Source organism: Onychomys torridus, chromosome 5, assembly GCF_903995425.1.
Source record: "Onychomys torridus chromosome 5, mOncTor1.1, whole genome shotgun sequence".
Taxonomy (NCBI): Eukaryota; Metazoa; Chordata; class Mammalia; order Rodentia; family Cricetidae; genus Onychomys; species Onychomys torridus.
Genome location: NC_050447.1, coordinates 83,232,091 through 83,249,794, shown reverse-complemented (window position 1 = coordinate 83,249,794; position 17,704 = coordinate 83,232,091). Strand labels below are relative to the sequence as shown.

Here is a 17,704-nt window from a genome sequence, read left to right as displayed (position 1 = left end):
CAGCACAGTACTACTGGCAGAAACCAAAAGTGAGAATGGGTGTCTACTGAGTACACTGTGGAAACCCTAACACCTCTTCAGCAGCATGCCACATGACTACCGCTCCCACTGAGTTATCTGCACACAACCATGAGAAGTCACATGGGTCATACTCCTGAAGTCAGATGCTCCTGTCTCCTGTGAAGCCCTTTTCCTCATCCCCACTTAGGAAAGCCCTCACCATCCTTAAAATCCCACCTAACTCTTCCCTGGTTCTGAAAGGGCAGGGAACCCATGATTTCTTCGTCCCTGCAGAACATGAGTCAACCACTCCACCCATGTAATAAATGTTTGAGATATGGAGCCCTAACATGAGCATGAAAAGCACTGTGGATAGATTCATTCATTTATTCTTCTTCCCCTCCCTCATTTACCCCCTCCCTCATTTACTCCCTCTCCCTCCCTCTCTTCCTCCCTGATCCTTTTGCTTGCTTTTTTTTTGTTTTGTTTTATATGTATATTGATGTGTATATGTGTTTGTGTGTGCACATGCATGTGGCAGCCAGCAGTCCACCTTGGGTGTCATCCCTTATGAGGTGTCATCACGCTTGGTTTTTAAGACAGTCTCTGTTTGAGACCAGGACTGCTGACTAGGCACAGCTGACTGGCCAGTGAGCTCCAGGGATGCTCTCAGCTCCCTTTTCCAATGCTGGGGTTTTACATGCATGCCGCCTCACTCAGCTTCTTTCTGGGTTCTGTAGATAGAGCATTTTCAAGACCCCAGATATTTGAATGCAGCCACGAGACACTCTGCTTTTTCTCAGGATCATCAATCAATGCATAATGCAGAAAATGAACTAGGTAGAGCTGCCCAGATGTTTCTGGGTAGCAGCCTTGGTCTCATTATGTCCCTTCTTGTTCTAAAATAACGGTGACATCAGAGCCTGACCAGGACAAGGAAAACAGGGCCACAGCACTTTAAGCCTTCTGCCTTTGGAAGAGTCCTGCTTTCTAATGACAATGAACTTGAGCAATTACTGGAAGTCTTTTTAAATCTGCTCATTTCCAGGGGAAGAACGGCTGTACAGCCAGAGCCCACATACTATCCTGATTCCTGCTGTGGCAGGACATGACTTGGATTCATTCATTTTTTTTCAGTGTGCTGAGGGTTCTGACAGGGACATGCATGGTCTCCTAACGTCTACACCCAAGCATCAGTGTGGGTCTAACACTGTGGCCATCTATACCATAGTCATTTTGCTTGTGAGTAGCTTTATTTAAAAGACAAATGTCTTCAGTCGTGGTGGTTTCCAGTCAATCTCTTGATTTCCCGGTCATTCAGTCAATCTGTGGAGTCTGTCTGTCTGTGCTTTCTTTCTGAGAGCTTTGGGCAAACTTAACTGGCCTCAGAAAAAGATCTCTTGAGCTCCAGGGTCATTTGTAAGTCAGTGGGTTGAACAAATGACGCAGCTGATTCTCCCAAGTGGCGGCTCCAGAGCAATGGCTGTGTTACAAGGCTCAACCCAGACAGTGTTGACCTCATGATCAGAATGAAATGGGAGTTTGCCAGGGGTGAGCCTGGCCCAGGCTCCAGGGACACAGCCTCGCTTTCGGCTGGACCAACATTGCATTCCTGGACACGAGGGTAAGAGGCTGACGAGTAACCAGAGATGTACGAAGTGTGACATGCTTCAGTTGGGCTGTTAGACACCTAAAAATAGGGACTTTCTGTCCTCTGAAGTAGCAGTTATGGCATAGCAGAACCCCAGAGGCTCTCCTCAAGTGAGGCAGAGTTCAGGGACATACCCAAATGAGTGAGGATTTCCTGAACTAGCACGTATTTGCCAGGCCTTCTCCTTGCCACATAGGTAGCGATATCCCCAGGCACAGCACCATGGTGATTTCCTTTGCTGGGCCTAGATACCAACATGAGTGAAGAGCATGTTGGACCTATGTTCTTCCCATGGACTGCCAGAAAAAAAAAAAAGGAAGTACTTGTGCCATGGGCAAGGATACCAGGAACATTATACACACTAGATACAGGGGGAGTGAGGTGACCTTTGAAGAATTGCTCTCAGAGATATGTACTGCCCAGCTGGGGGCATAGCGCATATGCTGTAGCCTGAGAGAGTTCCAGCCTTACCCTGTCCAGAAACAAGTGATGGGTATATCATGGCAATTCAAGAGCCCAATAAACCTATAAGGAGGGGAACCAACAGTATGGTAAGTCCATAGAGCTGGACCCTCAATGGTACAGTAATTCCACAGCACTTGACACTATGGTACAGTAATTCTACAGCACTGTTCCCATCACAGTAATCATTCTACAGCATTGGCCATGCATGGCACAGTCATTCTACATTGCTGGACCTCCCATAGTACAGTCACGCTACAGATCAGGACCTAGCATGGGATACTCATCCTACAACACTAGATCCTGCATGGTAGAGTCATCCAACAATGCTGAGCATGCATAACACAGGATCATGCATGCTAGAGTTACTCAGCAACACTGGACACTCAATGGAGAATAATTTTACATCAAGGAACTTGCACAGAAAAGTCACTGGACAACACTGAACATACAATGGTACAGTAATTCTGCATCATAGTATCATCCAGAGTAAGATAAGCCTACAGTTGTGAATCCTCCACAGTATACATTCTACAGCACAGATACTCGAAAGTACAATCATCAAAAAGTGATAGACACTCCACTTTCCAGAAATCCTATAGACATATACAGTATGACAATTCCACAGTGCTAGATGCTGCATAGTACAATCATTCTATGGGGCTGGATCCTCAACAGTCAAGTCATTCAGTAGCACTGAACAGTATGCACAGTATAGTTAGTCAATCTACACTGCTGAACCTTTGACAGTACAGCCATTCTACTGAGGGAGACATGCCAAGGTACAGTCATTCCATGACACTGGACCCTTCACATTACACTTAAGCTAGAGTACTGGACCCTTCATAGGACAGTCATTCTATAGGTATACCAGTGCAGTCTCTTTACAACTTGGACCCTTCATAAGGACAGTCATTCTATAGTATACAGTGCAGTCATCTCACACTGGACCCCTTCATAGGTTTAGACAGTCGATTTCTATAGTCATACAGCTGCAGTCATCTCACACTGGACCCTTCATAGGACAGTGCATTTTGGGCATCATCCAGGACACCTGTAGGGTCATTTAGAGTGCAGTCATCTCACACTGGACCCTTCATAGGACAGTCATTCTATAGTGTAGAGTGCAGTCATCTCACACTGGACCCTTCATAGGACAGTCATTCTATAGTATACAGTGCAGTCATCTCACACTGGACCCTTCATAGGACAGTCATTCTATAGTGTAGAGTGCAGTCATCTCACACTGGACCCTTCATAGGACAGTCATTCTATAGTGTAGAGTGCAGTCATCTCACACTGGACCCTTCATAGGACAGTCATTCTATAGTGTAGAGTGCAGTCATCTCACACTGGACCCTTCATAGGACAGTCATTCTATAGTATACAGTGCAGTCATCTCACACTGGACCCTTCATACGACAGTCATTCTTCAAAACTAGGCCCTCCTCAGTACCAACATTCTACAGAGGTAGACTCTCCACAGTACAGTTAATTCACAGAACTGGACCCTCTATGGTACAATTATTCTACAGCACTGGGCACTTGGCAGTGCAGTAACGCTGGAACACTGGATCTTGCAAAGTACAATCATTCTGTAGCACTGGACATGTCATGGTATAGTTAACAGTGCTGAAATCTCCACTAGACAGTCACTCTGCACTGCTGTGCCCTCCACTGGACAGTCACTCTGCACTGCTGTGCCCTCCACTGGACAGTCACTCTGCACTGCTGTGCCCTCCACTGGGCAGTCACTCTGCACTGTGCCCTCCACTGGGCAGTCACTCTGCAGTGCTGGACCCTCCACTGGACAGTCATTCTGCACTGCTGTGCCCTCCACTGGGCAGTCACTCTGCAGTGCTGTACCCTCCACTGGGCAGTCATTCTGCACTGCTGTGCCCTCCACTGGACAGTCATTCTGCACTGCTGTGCCCTCCACTGGGCAGGCATTCTGCTGCTGTGCCTCCACTGACAGTCATTCTGCACTGCTGTCCCTCCACTGGGCAGAATTCTGCACTGCTGTGCCCTCCACTGGGCAGTCACTCTGCAGTGTTGTGCCCTCCACTGGGCAGGCATTCTGCACTGCTGTGCCCTCCACTGCACAGTCACTCTGCACTGCTGTGCCCTCCACTGGACAGTCACTCTGCACTGCTGTGCCCTCCACTGGGCAGTCACTCTGCACTGCTGTGCCCTCCACTGGGCAGTCACTCTGCACTGCTGTGCCCTCCACTGGACAGTCATTCTGCACTGCTGTGCCCTCCACTGGGCAGGCATTCTGCACTGCTGTGCCCTCCACTGGACAGGCATTCTGCACTGCTGTGCCCTCCACTGGGCAGGCATTCTGCACTGCTGTGCCCTCCACTGGGCAGGCATTCTGCACTGCTGTGCCCTCCACTGGACAGTCACTCTGCACTGCTGTGCCCTCCACTGGGCAGGCATTCTGCACTGCTGTGCCCTCCACTGGACAGTCATTCTGCACTGCTGTACCCTCCACTGGACAGTCACTCTGCACTGTGCCCTCCACTGGACAGTCACTCTGCACTGTGCCCTCCACTGGGCAGTCACTCTGCACTGCTGTGCCCTCCACTGGACAGTCACTCTGCACTGTGCCCTCCACTGGACAGTCACTCTGCACTGTGCCCTCCACTGGGCAGTCACTCTGCACTGCTGTGCCCTCCACTGCACAGTCATTCTGCACTGCTGTGCCCTCCACTGGGCAGTCATTCTGCACTGCTGTGCCCTCCACTGGACAGTCATTCTGCACTGCTGTGCCCTCCACTGGGCAGTCACTCTGCACTGCTGTGCCCTCCACTGGGCAGTCACTCTGCACTGCTGTGCCCTCCACTGGACAGTCATTCTGCACTGCTGTACCCTCCACTGGACAGTCATTCTGCACTGCTGTGCCCTCCACTGGACAGTCACTCTGCACTGTGCCCTCCACTGGGCAGTCATTCTGCAGTGCTGGACCCTCCACTGGACAGTCATTCTGCAGTGCTGTGCCCTCCACTGGACAGTCACTCTGCACTGCTGTGCCCTCCACTGGGCAGTCATTCTGCACTGCTGTGCCCTCCACTGGACAGTCACTCTGCACTGCTGTGCCCTCCACTGGGCAGTCACTCTGCACTGCTGTGCCCTCCACTGGGCAGTCACTCTGCACTGCTGTGCCCTCCACTGGGCAGGCATTCTGCACTGCTCAACCTTTAGCAGTACTGTTATTACATACATTTGGACCCTCCACAGTACCATCATTCTACAGAACTGGAGTCTCCACAACATAGGCATTCCACAGGTCTGAACTCTTAACTCTATGATAATTTTACAAAGCTGAACCTCGCACAGTACATTTATTCTCCTGAGTGGATCCTACATGACACATTTGTTCTAAATTGCTAGACACTCCATGATAGAGTCATTCTGCATCCCTGGAACAGCGAAGATACAATCACTCTATAGTGCCAGACCCTCCATTATACAGCCATTCTACAGTCCTGAACACTCCACAGTACAATCATTCCACAACAATGGGTACACCATGATACTGTAATCCTGCAATTCTCAATTTTCTATGATAGGGTAAGCTAAAGTACCCTCTAGTGTATGGTAATCCCACAGAACTGGGCACTCTACAGAACAGTAATTCTATGTCACTGCATACTCCATAGAGCAGTAATCCTGTAGTGCTGGGCCCTCCTCAGTTCAGTCATTCTACAGAGCTCAACTCTCCACAGTACAGTCATTCTAGAGAGCTGTGCCCACCATGGTACAGCATTCTACAGCACTGGACCCTCCATGGTACAGTCATTCCATAGCACTGGACTCTCCACAATACAGTAATCATACAGTGATGAATATTTCATGGCTCAATAATCCTATGATGTGGGACATTAGACAGTATAGTCATTCTGTGATGCTGGTTCCCTCTACAGCACATTAATCCTACTAGACCCTCTGCAGTACAGTACTTGTCAGCACTGAACCCTCCACTGCACACTCATGCTATGGCTCTGTACTGTCCCACCCTGCATGTGTCTGTGGCTTCAACTGGGCATTGGGAGAACACAGGTTCCCAAGAGCACAAGCTGAGGAATGGGAAGATACAGAAGGCAGCTGAGAAAGTTTAGTTCCATCAAACATGCACTTCGGTTTCTTAGAGTTCTCATTTCCCTGCCATTAGAGAAGGTTTGGTTTGTGTCCAGGCACTGAAAATCACTGGCCTGGATGAAGTCTCCTTCCGTGGCTGCAGTCAGCTCTGCAAGAACCAAGACTCTGTCATTGCCAGGCAAAGCACCATCTTGAATTCTCCAAAGCAGAATCACAACAGCTTCCAGGGGTGGGAGTGAGGGACAGGAAGGGACCAAGAAAGAAAGGGGGCACAAGAGAGATGGAATCCATGAGTCAAGTGGGAAGAGAGGAGACTCACTAGACAGGAAAACCAAACCAAACAAAAAGATAAGAACAAGGCACACTTCATCTTCCCTCTCCAAGGACCTGGTCCAGCAGACCAGCCCTTCAAAGATCTGGCGTTACCAGCCGGGTCCTGACACCAGGTGAATTATTTATGACTATGCACTAAGAGCAGAGGATTGGCTGAAAAGCACATGTGGTCCATGTTGCAGTAGAACAGAAGGCAAGGTCCATTGTGTGAGGAGAAGGGAAGAAGTCAATACGTTTGCATGACCACAGTTACTACGGAGTCCCTCCCTATGTAGACTCCCTTTCCTGCCATGCATCTGCTCATGGCTCCACAGAGACACAGGCTGATGAAACATGAACTATGTGAGGACAGACATTTCTGTCCACTCTGTGATCTGTGGTTTGTCTCCAGAGCCTAGAACAGTGCCTACAAGAGAGGCTCAGTAATTACCTGCTGAAAGATTGCAGCCTTTGGTCTAACAATGGTCTAAGTTCTAGAGCTGGGGAGACGGCACAGTTGGTAAAGCAACCTGTGTTTGACCCCCGGGACCCACATAAAAGCTGGGCACAGCTTGTAACTCCAGCTCTAGAGAGGCAGAGATAGGATCGCTGGGCCTCATTGGCCAGTCAGTCTAGCCTAATTGGTGAGCTCCAGGCTCAATGGCAGAGCTTATTTCAAAAACTAAAATGGAGAGTGACTGAGGCAGACACATACCTGTGGCCTTTACACACACACACACACACACACACACACACACACACACACACACACCATAGGAGGAAAACAAAAAAAAAAAACAAACTCAGAGTATTTTAAAGACAGATTTGCCCCTCATGGTATCCTTGCCTCCCACCTTGTGATCCTACCCCTATGGCTTTCTCCATGCATTCTTATCCTACAGGCTTGGCACCACTTAAGCAAATCCACCTCACAGGGACCATACTCACACAGAGGCACGGCAACCTTCATAGACAGCTATCCGATATGACAAGACCTAAAGGCAGGATCACTTTTCAGAGAGGCCCTGCCTAATGTGTTCAGATGATGGCCAAGCAGGCAAGTTTACCTCCTTCTCCCCAGAAACATGAGACTGCTTCCTGTACCAACGAGTATTAATTGAAATCCCTAGTGGGCCATCCAGGATATGAAAATTACTGTAATCTAATCTTGTAAAGGAAGAAGTACAAATCATAGTTACATGGTCTGACAAAGACAGAAGTGATTAATGCCAGGCTGCCTCAAGGTTAGGGTCCATAGTCTGAACAGAGGGACCGATCAGGCTAACATCAGAATCGACATCCTGGTTTTCATGATTGGGTGGGGGGTGTGGGAGTGGGGGATGCCTTGTTCTCAGGAACATAATTCAGAAGACTTTATATACTGGCCAAAGAAGCTCCGTGGCCACATGAGCAGGGGGAACTATTTGAGTGGGAACTGTTTGGGTTCTTCCGACTCAGGGGGCTGCATTTAGGCTCTGAAGTTACTGTCCTGGAGGCTGTAAGTCCTGTGGAATCATGATATCTCACAAAGTGACCCAGAAACCCCAATCCTCTGCAGGGAGGAGCACAGCCTGATCAGAGCACAATCAAGAAAAGAGCAGCCGGCAACAACGTAGCTCGGAGGAAGTCCTGGCCCTCCATGAAGCAGCACTCTGCCTCCCATCTCTAAGGAACCACAGCCCAAGTGCCCTGGAAAAGCTGGTCAGGATGCCTGCAGCCTGGAACCAGCCTTCTACTTCTTTATTTTTTTCTTCTGCACAGCTGTATTCAATTTTCTGTCCTTGGGGTTTTAAAGGAACATTTATTCCAGGGCCAGGATTCTCAAGTTTTATGGTTATACAACTCCCTCCCAGGGCCAAAGAATGTTTGAGAAGTCTTAAGCCCAGTGAAGAGAATTAGTGAAGCAATCCCAAGAAATTGAAATGAGAAACAGTAAGACCTGTTCCAATGTAGTAGAGTCAACCTGCTTTGCAGCAGTGTGCGTTCTGTTTGCCCTCTAAAGCTCGTGCGACCTATTTTTCATGCAATTATAGATAGGGGTGCAAGGTCCAGTGAGTGTGTGCGTGTGGGAGATCGAGAAAGGGGGAGCGTGCGTACGTAGGAGAGGCATTCAGAAGCACAAAGGTGTGTTACAGCCATTCAGTTCCTCCTTCCTGTTCTGTCATACATTTTATTATAAATTAGGCCTAGAGATTAATTAGACTTAAGAAAAGATTTTAAAAGAGAGTGATCCCTTTATAAGGGCTAGCTTCTGGTTTATTTTGCTTGTTAGAGTGATGGAGACCCTTGGTATTCTTAGCAGCTGACAGAAGGAAAGGGGGAGGGGAGAAGAGAAAGAAGTCAGGAGGGAAGATAGACCTACAGTTTTGCTCAGAATTTCAGGGACATGTTTAACTGACTGTCCAGAAGCCAGTTTCACCACCAACATCTAAGCATCCTTGACAGGATAAGAATGGATGACAGCCTCCCCGCCACCCATGGAGCACCAAGCGGCTGTCCAAAGGCATGGCACTGCTTAGGAAGGCTCCAAGCTCCTTACCTGGCCTCTTCTGCTGCCTTTTCATGTCACCAACTCACCCCACCTCAGCCATCTGTCCACACAGGCGTGAGCACATTCTACCCCGAAGTCGCCCACAGGCTTCAGGCTGGCTTCACGCAAAGGTCTGAGCTGACAGCAAGGCTAGGCTGGGGCTCTGGGGCTCTGGGGCCTGAGGTTTACGACACAGCACACACCACCCACAATTAGAGGCCTGGCCACTGCCCAAGACAAATAAGATGTTTCTGAGAAACAAAGCGATTTGCACAGATCCACCCTAAGCAGATGGAGTCAGAATCCCTCCATCAAGGCAGCTGCATGTCAGCAGCACCTGCTACCCACAGCAGCGCCGAGGACCGGAAAACAAGCGAACTGACCTGAGCTGGCCCTGGCCATGATGAGGCCTGCTGCAGCCTGGCTCCAGGCTTGAGTCCCCAGCAGAGACTTCCAAACCCTTTGTCTCTGTAGCACTTGCTCTTGCTCTTTAAAAACCAAGCAATCGAAAGTATCCTTTAGCACAGCCCTTAAGCAAAGTGAATAGGTTGGGTCAAAGGGCAAGCGATTCCTCCCAGATAACCACTCTACACTCCTGTGGAAGTTGATAGATATTAAAGTCCTCAACCAACCAAAAACAAAGCTAAAAAACAAAACAAAACAACAACAAAACATACCCAAGATTTCAAGTTGGGGCTTCTGTGAAGACAATATATACTATCTCGTTAAGCAGTTCACAAAATGAATAATATTTTTAAAGTTTATTACACTTTAAAAATGTATTTGTATGGGTTCATATATGTGTGTGTCCCTGTGTGCCATGGTGCTCATGTGGAAGTCAGAGGACAGCTTGTGGGAGTCAGTTCTCTCCTTCTACCATGGAGGTCCCAGGGATTGAACTCAGGTCATCAACCAGGCTTGGCAGTAGGCCCCTTTACCTGCTGAGCTCTCTTGTCAACCCTCATTTTCTCACAACGACAAATTTAAAGACCCTGTGAACCTGTGTTCTAGATCGTTAAGATACCTATTCTGGACTAGCCACATTTAATACTGGAAACATTTTTTAACAACCCCCCCAAACATACATCCTATGTGTATAGTAAAATATAAGCAAGCAACTCCCAGCTCATGGGTCAAAAATAAACAACAACAGCAACACACATACACAGCCCCTTACACTGTATTAACTGAGATTAGTGAAAAGGGAGCATTCTCTTGCTCCATGCCAACTTATGATAGGTTGTCTATATTCCAGACAAGAAAAGGCTGAACTTTTAGCTAGTGACACTCAACTATAAGTTTGAAAATCTGATTCATCATTGGAGGCCAACCTGGTCTACAAATTGAATTCCAAGTCAGCCAGGGATACATAGTAAGAAAAACACACAGAAAACTCTGACTCAACAAAGAATGTATGCACATCTGCATGTACACAGACACACACACAGACACACACACACACACACACACACACACACACACACACACACACACATCTTATAGGAGGAAAGGTAAAGGCCACTTAGATTTCTCCAAATGAGCACCTGTGCTCATGCTCAAACCACAGTATTTGCTCAGAACATATCCACAGGATTTTCTAGTCTGAGGAGCAGCCTGTCCCCAAGGAAATCTTTCCCAACAGGAGGGAAGACTGGGTTGTCACTTGAAGGAACATGTGTTTCAATCATCTAAATGATTTAAAAGGCCTGGAAGCGAGTGGGGTATGCTAATGGAGGTGAAAGAGCCATAGTCGGCGTTTTTGAGGTTTCCAAAAAGCATACACTGTCAGTCAGTCAGTCAGTCAGTCAGTCAGTCAGTCAGTCAGTCTCTCTCTGTCTCTCTGTCTCTCTGTCTCTCTGTCTCTCTCTCTCTCTCTCTCTCTCTCTCTCTCTCTGTCTGTGTGTGTGTGTGTGTGTGTGTGTGTGTGTGTGTGTGTGTGTATCCTGTGTCCTTACCGTGGGGTCTGCTATGGCCCCAGTGATCCACACTCTGGGTTCCACTTAGGTCTTACTAGATACGCAACAGTAAGGCATTTGTAGTCAGGACCCCACTGTATCTAAGAGTACCATATCCTTTCTTTTTCCTCTCGATCACAATAACAAAATGGGCCTGGTGGTGACTCAGTGGTAAAGCTCAGGGTTAACATTTGCCCCAGGCTTTAGGTTCAATCCTTAGCAAAAAGCAAACAAACAAAAAAACAAACAAACAAAAACCACACAATCAAAATCACTAGAGAACAAAGCCCAACATGGCATTCTTTCTGGGGACTCCAGCCCTGCAAAGCTTTCTGGCCTGCAGGTTCCCAGACACTGCTACTTGCATGATTATTAACCTTGGGAGGATGAGGCCTTCAGACTCAACAGCCATCAGGGTGTTGCTGCAGGGTGCTTCTCCAGCACCATACAGCTTCTCCCTCTCCATGCTGTCTTGTCCTCCTCTGACTTGGAGTCACTACAGCTGAGCCACTCCTGAAGAGGATGTGGACACATCCATGATGGCAGCTCCAGGAAGCCCTTCAGTCTTCTTACTGAGAGCTTGGTGGTGGTGGTGGGGGGTAATCTTCAACTCTGTGCACCCTCCCTCTGAGCAAGTCACTTTAGGTCAGGGGCCTCTCTTGGGCCACACCTGTGCTTGCCCAGCTGCTTCTGTGGCTCTGTAATTCTAACCCACCTTATACTAACCTCGCTGACCACCCCGAAAGTGGGTTTGCCTGTCTTCGTGTTTAACCTCCTGTCTGGACTGCACCTCAGAGTTCCACATTCATTTCCAAGTTCCCATACGTATGAATATTGCACAGGTATCTGCACCTAGAGTGTCTGTACAAACTCATGAGCAGCTTGAGGAAGCTCCGACTTCTCCATTCTTATCAATACCCATCAAACCCATCATTACATGTCTTTCACACCGGGGATGAAGTGGTGTCTTACTGTCTTTAAGGAATAATGATGCTTAAACTCTTCTCCTATGCTTCTTTACTATTAGCTTATCTTCTCTGAGGAAACATCTATCTGGGCCTTTTACCAAGTTTTTGTTTTGGTCTTTTAAGCCATAAAAGCCTTTACATGTCCTAGTAGCCCTTTATCACACATATGACTTGAAACTGTTTATTCAGTCCCTCCCCCAGTGTGCACGTATGTAGGTGTGTGTGTGTGTTATATGCACAGGTATGTGCAGATACATGCACCAGACAGCATCCAGTGTCTTTCTCTACCACTCTCCACCTTGTTTCTTTTTGGAGGCTGGGTCTCTTACTAAACTTGGACCTTGCATTTCTCAGCTAGGCTGGCAGCCAGCATGCCCCATGATCCTTCTATGTCTGTCCCCTCAGGGCTAGAGTTACAAGCATGTGAAGGATCACACTAGCTTTTTTTTCCTGTGTGGGTGCTGGGACCCAAGCTCTGGTCCTCATGACCTCTGGGCAGCCAGCCTCTGCAGCCCTTTCACTTTCTTGCTCCTGCACCTTGGTAAACGGAGGCTTTTGATGGTGATAAAGGTCACTTCATTACCTCTCTCTCTTCTTTTGTGCTTTGGACGTTGTACCTTCAAAACCAGGCCTGATCATAACTCATTAAATGTATGTTTTCTTCTAGTTCCTTCTAAGTTTTGTATCTCTTTCAAACTTGTAGCTCTTACATTAAGCTTTGATCCATTGTCTATTAATTCTTGTGAGACGGTGTGAGGTAGGGACTCAAGCTCATCTCCCTGCATGTGGGCAGCTTCTGCGTGTGTCACAGGGCTCTGTGCTAAAGACACTTGCTCCTTCCCCATGGGATTGTTTTGCTAAACTGCCCCAAATCAATTGACCACAAATGTATGGATTTACTTCTAGACCCTCAATTATAGCTGTGTGTCTCCATTTCCAACCTGGTCCCCGGTCCTGACTACTGTGGTTATTTATTTATTTATTTATTTATTTATTTATTTATTTATTTATTTATCTATTTATCTATTTATCTATTTATTTATTTATTTTCTGAGACAGGGTTTCTCTGTGTAGCTTTGCACCTTTCCTGGATCTCACTCTATAGAGCAGGCTGGCCTCGAACTCAAAAAGATCCTCCTGCCTCTGCCTCCCGAGTGCTGGGATTACAGGCATGCACCACCACCGCCCCGCCCTGTGGTCATTTTAAATGAGAAGGCTGAACTTTCTGTTCTGTTATCTTTCAGCCTATTGTGGTTCCACTGATTTTTCCATCAGTCATAGGATTAACTGCAAAGGATCCAACTGAAGTTTATAAAGACTGAATCAAATTTGTGGATAAATTGGGCAAGTAATATATATATATATATACACATATATATTTTAGTTATGAGATAGGCCTTCAATATGTAGTCCAGCCTGGCCTCAAACTTGCAGCTCTTTCTGTCTTCACCTTCTGCATGCTGGGTTTACAGACATGTGCCATTATGCCCTGCTAAAAGTATTGAGTTTTTGATAATACTAGCTATATTGATTCAACAACATGGGGTGTTTTCACAATTATTTGTTCTTTTTTAATTTATTTCAATGATGTTCTATGTGAAGAGTATTCGCTTTGACATCTTCTGCTAAATCTATTCCTCTTCCTGTCCTGCCACTCCATGGAAAAACTTTATTTTATATTATACATTTAAAATTTAAAATACGTAGCAGAATTTTTTTTACATTTTATATCCTGTAACCTTGTGAACTTGTTCATTATCTCTCATGCTCTAATGGATTCTTAAGGGCTTTCTTTATATAAAATAATGCCATCTTCACACAGAGATGGCTCTGTTTTTTCCTTTTTAATCTGAAAGTCTCACATTTCATCTCCTTGCATAACTGCCCTGGCTACAACCTCTAGCACATACTGTATTAGTTTTCTAATCTCATTAGTTTTAAGAAAGAGTCTCTAGGTTTACTAGAGAGATGGGACCAAGAAGATGGATGGGTGGCTGGCTGGCTGGGTGGGTAGATGGATGGGTGGATGGGTGGGTGGGTGGGTGGATGGATGGGTGGGTGGGTAGATGGGTGGGTGGGTAGGTGGATGGGTGGGCGGGTAGATAGGTAAGTGGGTAGATGGATGGATGGATAGGTGGGTGGGTGAGTAGATGGATAGGTGGATGGCTAGATGGATAGGTGGATGGGTAGGTGGGTGGACAGATGGATGGGTGGGTGGGTGGGTAGGTGGGTGATGGGTAGGTAGATGGATGGATGGGTGGATAGATGGATGATAGATGGATGAATGGGTGGATGGATGGGTGGACAGATGGATGGATTAGAGGTGAATTATTAGGGGCTCTGGATCTTGTGACAATGAGGACTAAGTCCACAATGGGCCACCTGCAGGCTGTAGAGACCTAAGGAAGCCCTGATGCATGGCTCAGGCCAAGTCCACAGCCCTCAGAACTGAGAATTAGTGCTAGACCTGTCAGTCCAGTTGAGCAAAAAGTCTGATTAAAAAAGCTATAGTGTAAGAATGGAGTCCAAAGTCCTTAGAATGCTTGTTAATGTCCAATGACTGCAAATAAGGGTATCCCAGCTCCAAAAAAAAGAGGAAATTAACATCTTGGCCTTTTTCACGCACCTGGACTCTCCGCTGACTGGACGGTTCTTTTCAGATGAAGAAGTCCCCTGCCAGCCCTGGTTTACTGAGTGTTATTAATCACAGTGAAGCATGGCACTCAATGTGTTCACCACATCTTTGCTTACTTTTCCTCACACCTTCTACCTATCTTCGGCTTACCTTGCTATTTCTCACATGCATGAAGTCTCTACTGTAATGCATTCCGTCTCTCTCCAGTTAGTCACCTTGAACCTGAGTCAAGGATTTGGCCATTGTCGTTGCATGAACAAATCTGGTGGCATCTGTGTATAGTCTAGTCCTGCAGGAATTCCTAAACCCTGTTCTTCTAACAACCGTTCCTATGAGGCAGATGCAACTGTCACTGCTCTGTGGGCAAAGAGCAAGAAAGACAGAGGCTACATGTCCTTCCATCAGGAAGACACAAAAGTCAGACCCACCCAGTATTAAAGCCAGGCCACCAAGCTCTAGGAGTCATTCTCTTAAGCCCTGTGCCTTACTAATTCCTTTGGTTCACTTGTAGTACTTACATTCTGCATAGAAGCATGGCCAATCCTATTTATAACTATATCCTTAGATCATCCTGACATCACTTGTGGCTGATATTTAGAAAATATCAAATTCACAAGTGGAATGTTAGTCACAAGCCACAATTTGCACAGGACCGTGGCAAGCACTGCTGACCACACACAGCTATGGAGACTTGCAAGGTCCATTAGTTCTGAGATAGACCATTTATTCAATGTGATGTTTCCTAGTCACTTGACTACACCACCAATGCCCACTGTGCAAACAGTCTGGAGGTGGTGCTCCAGAAACCCTCTGAGAAATACCATCCTGAGGTAAGCTAATAACATAAGTCTCCAGAAGTATGCCTCTGCCTCCCTGTCTGCACTGGCTCTGTTCCTTTATAAAAAAGTCCAAAGTAAGCTGAGCATGATAGGATGTGTCTGTCATCCCAGCACTCAAGAGGCTGAGGCAGACGGAGGTATGCAGTGATCTCTGTGTATATGTGGTTTTACTATGAAATTAGCTTATATGGAAGGATTAGACCCAATACTTTGTAAAGGCCCGTGAAGGTGATCACTGAAAATGAGTAACAAATTAGGAGTGTGGAAATGACAGCAAAGGCTTGAAGTAATAACCCTGGAAAATCCGAGGATTTTGTATCCACCCCTTCACAAGAATCCTTAGATTGAACTTCAAGGAAATCTAAGCTGCACACATCATTATACTGTGAATTTAGTTTATGCACAAAGAAAATGACCATTTTTCATGAACGCACCCTGAGAATGTATAAATGAATGGGAAGACACACACATAAAAGGAAGGAAGGAAGGAAGGAAGGAAGGAAGGAAGGGAGGAAGAAGGAAGGAAGGGAGGAAGAAGGAAGGAAGGGAGGATAGGAGGGAGGAAGAAAGAAAAGAAAGAAAGAAAAAGAAAAGAGAAGAAAGAAAGAAAGAAAAGAAAGAGAAAAAAAGAAAGAAAGAAAAGAGAAGAAAGAAAGAAAAAGAAAAGAGAAGAAAGAAAGAAAGCAAAAGAAAAGAGAAGAAAGAAAGAAAGAAAGAAAGAAAGAAAGAAAGAAAGAAAGAAAGAAAGACTGAGGCAGGAGGATCATGAGTTTGGGGCCAGCCTGAACTACATAATGAGAGTTTGTCTAAAAACCTAGAAAGTTCCATTAGAGCCAGTCAGAGCTCCTCCAGGACCACAGCTCAGCTCAGGAAGAATGCTCACATTATCTTTAACTTCCCTTTCCTGGCAGGCCCCACTGGAACAGCAGATACAGGACCGCTGAGCATTCCATGTCCCTGTAAGTTAGGGAACTCATGCTGACCCCAGGAGTGCTTTGTACTTCTCAGAGCTCCGGCTGGATGTTAGGTAGAAGGGGCTTCCCTTTCACTGTGTGCCTTCATCTGTTCTCAGAAAACAGGCCAGCCCCATACTGTGCCATCTCCAAAGTGTGTTTGTCCCCCTCAAACTCACCTTAACAGTCAAACGATGGCTTCAGATGCAGACATGCTCATCGTCGGCTGTTGAGCTTTCCACTCTTCCAAGTTATCCAGCTGAACTCTCTGGGAAAGAGAGAGAGAGAGAGAGAGAGAGAATGAAAATTTACTTTGAGGTCTAAGAAAGACAACAGCAAAGGCTATAAAACACAGCCCATGCCAGGCGGTGGTGGTGCTTGCCTTTAATACCAGCACTCGGGAGGCAGAGGCAGGTGGATCTCTGTGAGTTCGAGGCCAGCCTGGTCTACTACAAAGCAAGATCCAGGAAAGGCACAAAGCGACACAGAGAAACCCTGTCTTGAAAAACAAACAAACAAACAAACAAACAAACAAACAAACAAACAACACAGCCCAACCCTTGGCTGCGGTTACAAGGCTCGGGCCCAGGAGTAAAAGCAGCCCACCTCAGTCCACAGACATTCCCTTAAACACACCAAGACCTGAAAGCAAAGGGCACCTAGCCTCCTCGGGAGAAAGAGAGGTGCTGGGTACGCAAGGCTAGAGAGGCCACCTAAGGCATCTGGAGTGGGTGGGTTAGTGAATTGTCTCTGAGCACTGAGTCCAGGGTGGGACAATCTTGAACATGTACTTTCCTCAAAGGTTAGAGAACATGGGAACAGTGTACCTGCACTAGCAGGTACAGAGTAGAATGACCGTGAACATACGTGCCTGTGTATCGCTTGTGTAACAAGGTGTCGTGTGTGATGAGAGGTGTGGACTGGAAGAATCACTGCTCACATTTGAAATGGGAGAGTGACCGTGTGGCATTCTGATGGCTCAGCTGGGGGAGGTGCTGACACAGTAAGACTTCTGCCCCGAGATGCAGAGAGAAGCAAAGAGCAACAGGTACATAATACTGGTGGGCGATCTTGTTGTAGGCTCCTGAGCTGTCTACGTATTTCATGACGAGTCTCTTCATCGCTTCCTGCTTGTATAATCCTTTGAAACTGTTGGGAAGGAGTTCCTTGAGCATTGAGTGTCCTACAGTGGGTGGAAGGCTAGAGATGCACCACCACAGTGGAGGCCAGAGCTGGTTCCCACTCATGATAGAAGTGTGCTCTAGCTGGCGTCCAGAAAATGGGGCTTATTTTCAGAA

General features: G+C 46.9%; 1 protein-coding gene across 3 annotated transcripts in view; it reads right to left on the bottom strand.

Moving 5' to 3' along the window:
• The window catches only part of Svil (supervillin), a 205,147-nt gene that overhangs the window by 132,807 nt on the left and 54,636 nt on the right, over positions 1–17,704 (bottom strand). For all 3 annotated transcript variants that reach the window (XM_036188286.1, XM_036188287.1, XM_036188288.1), the window contains exon 2: positions 16,586–16,674. The gene's annotated coding sequence lies outside the window, so the exon portion shown is untranslated. The remainder of the gene's footprint in view (positions 1–16,585; positions 16,675–17,704) is intronic.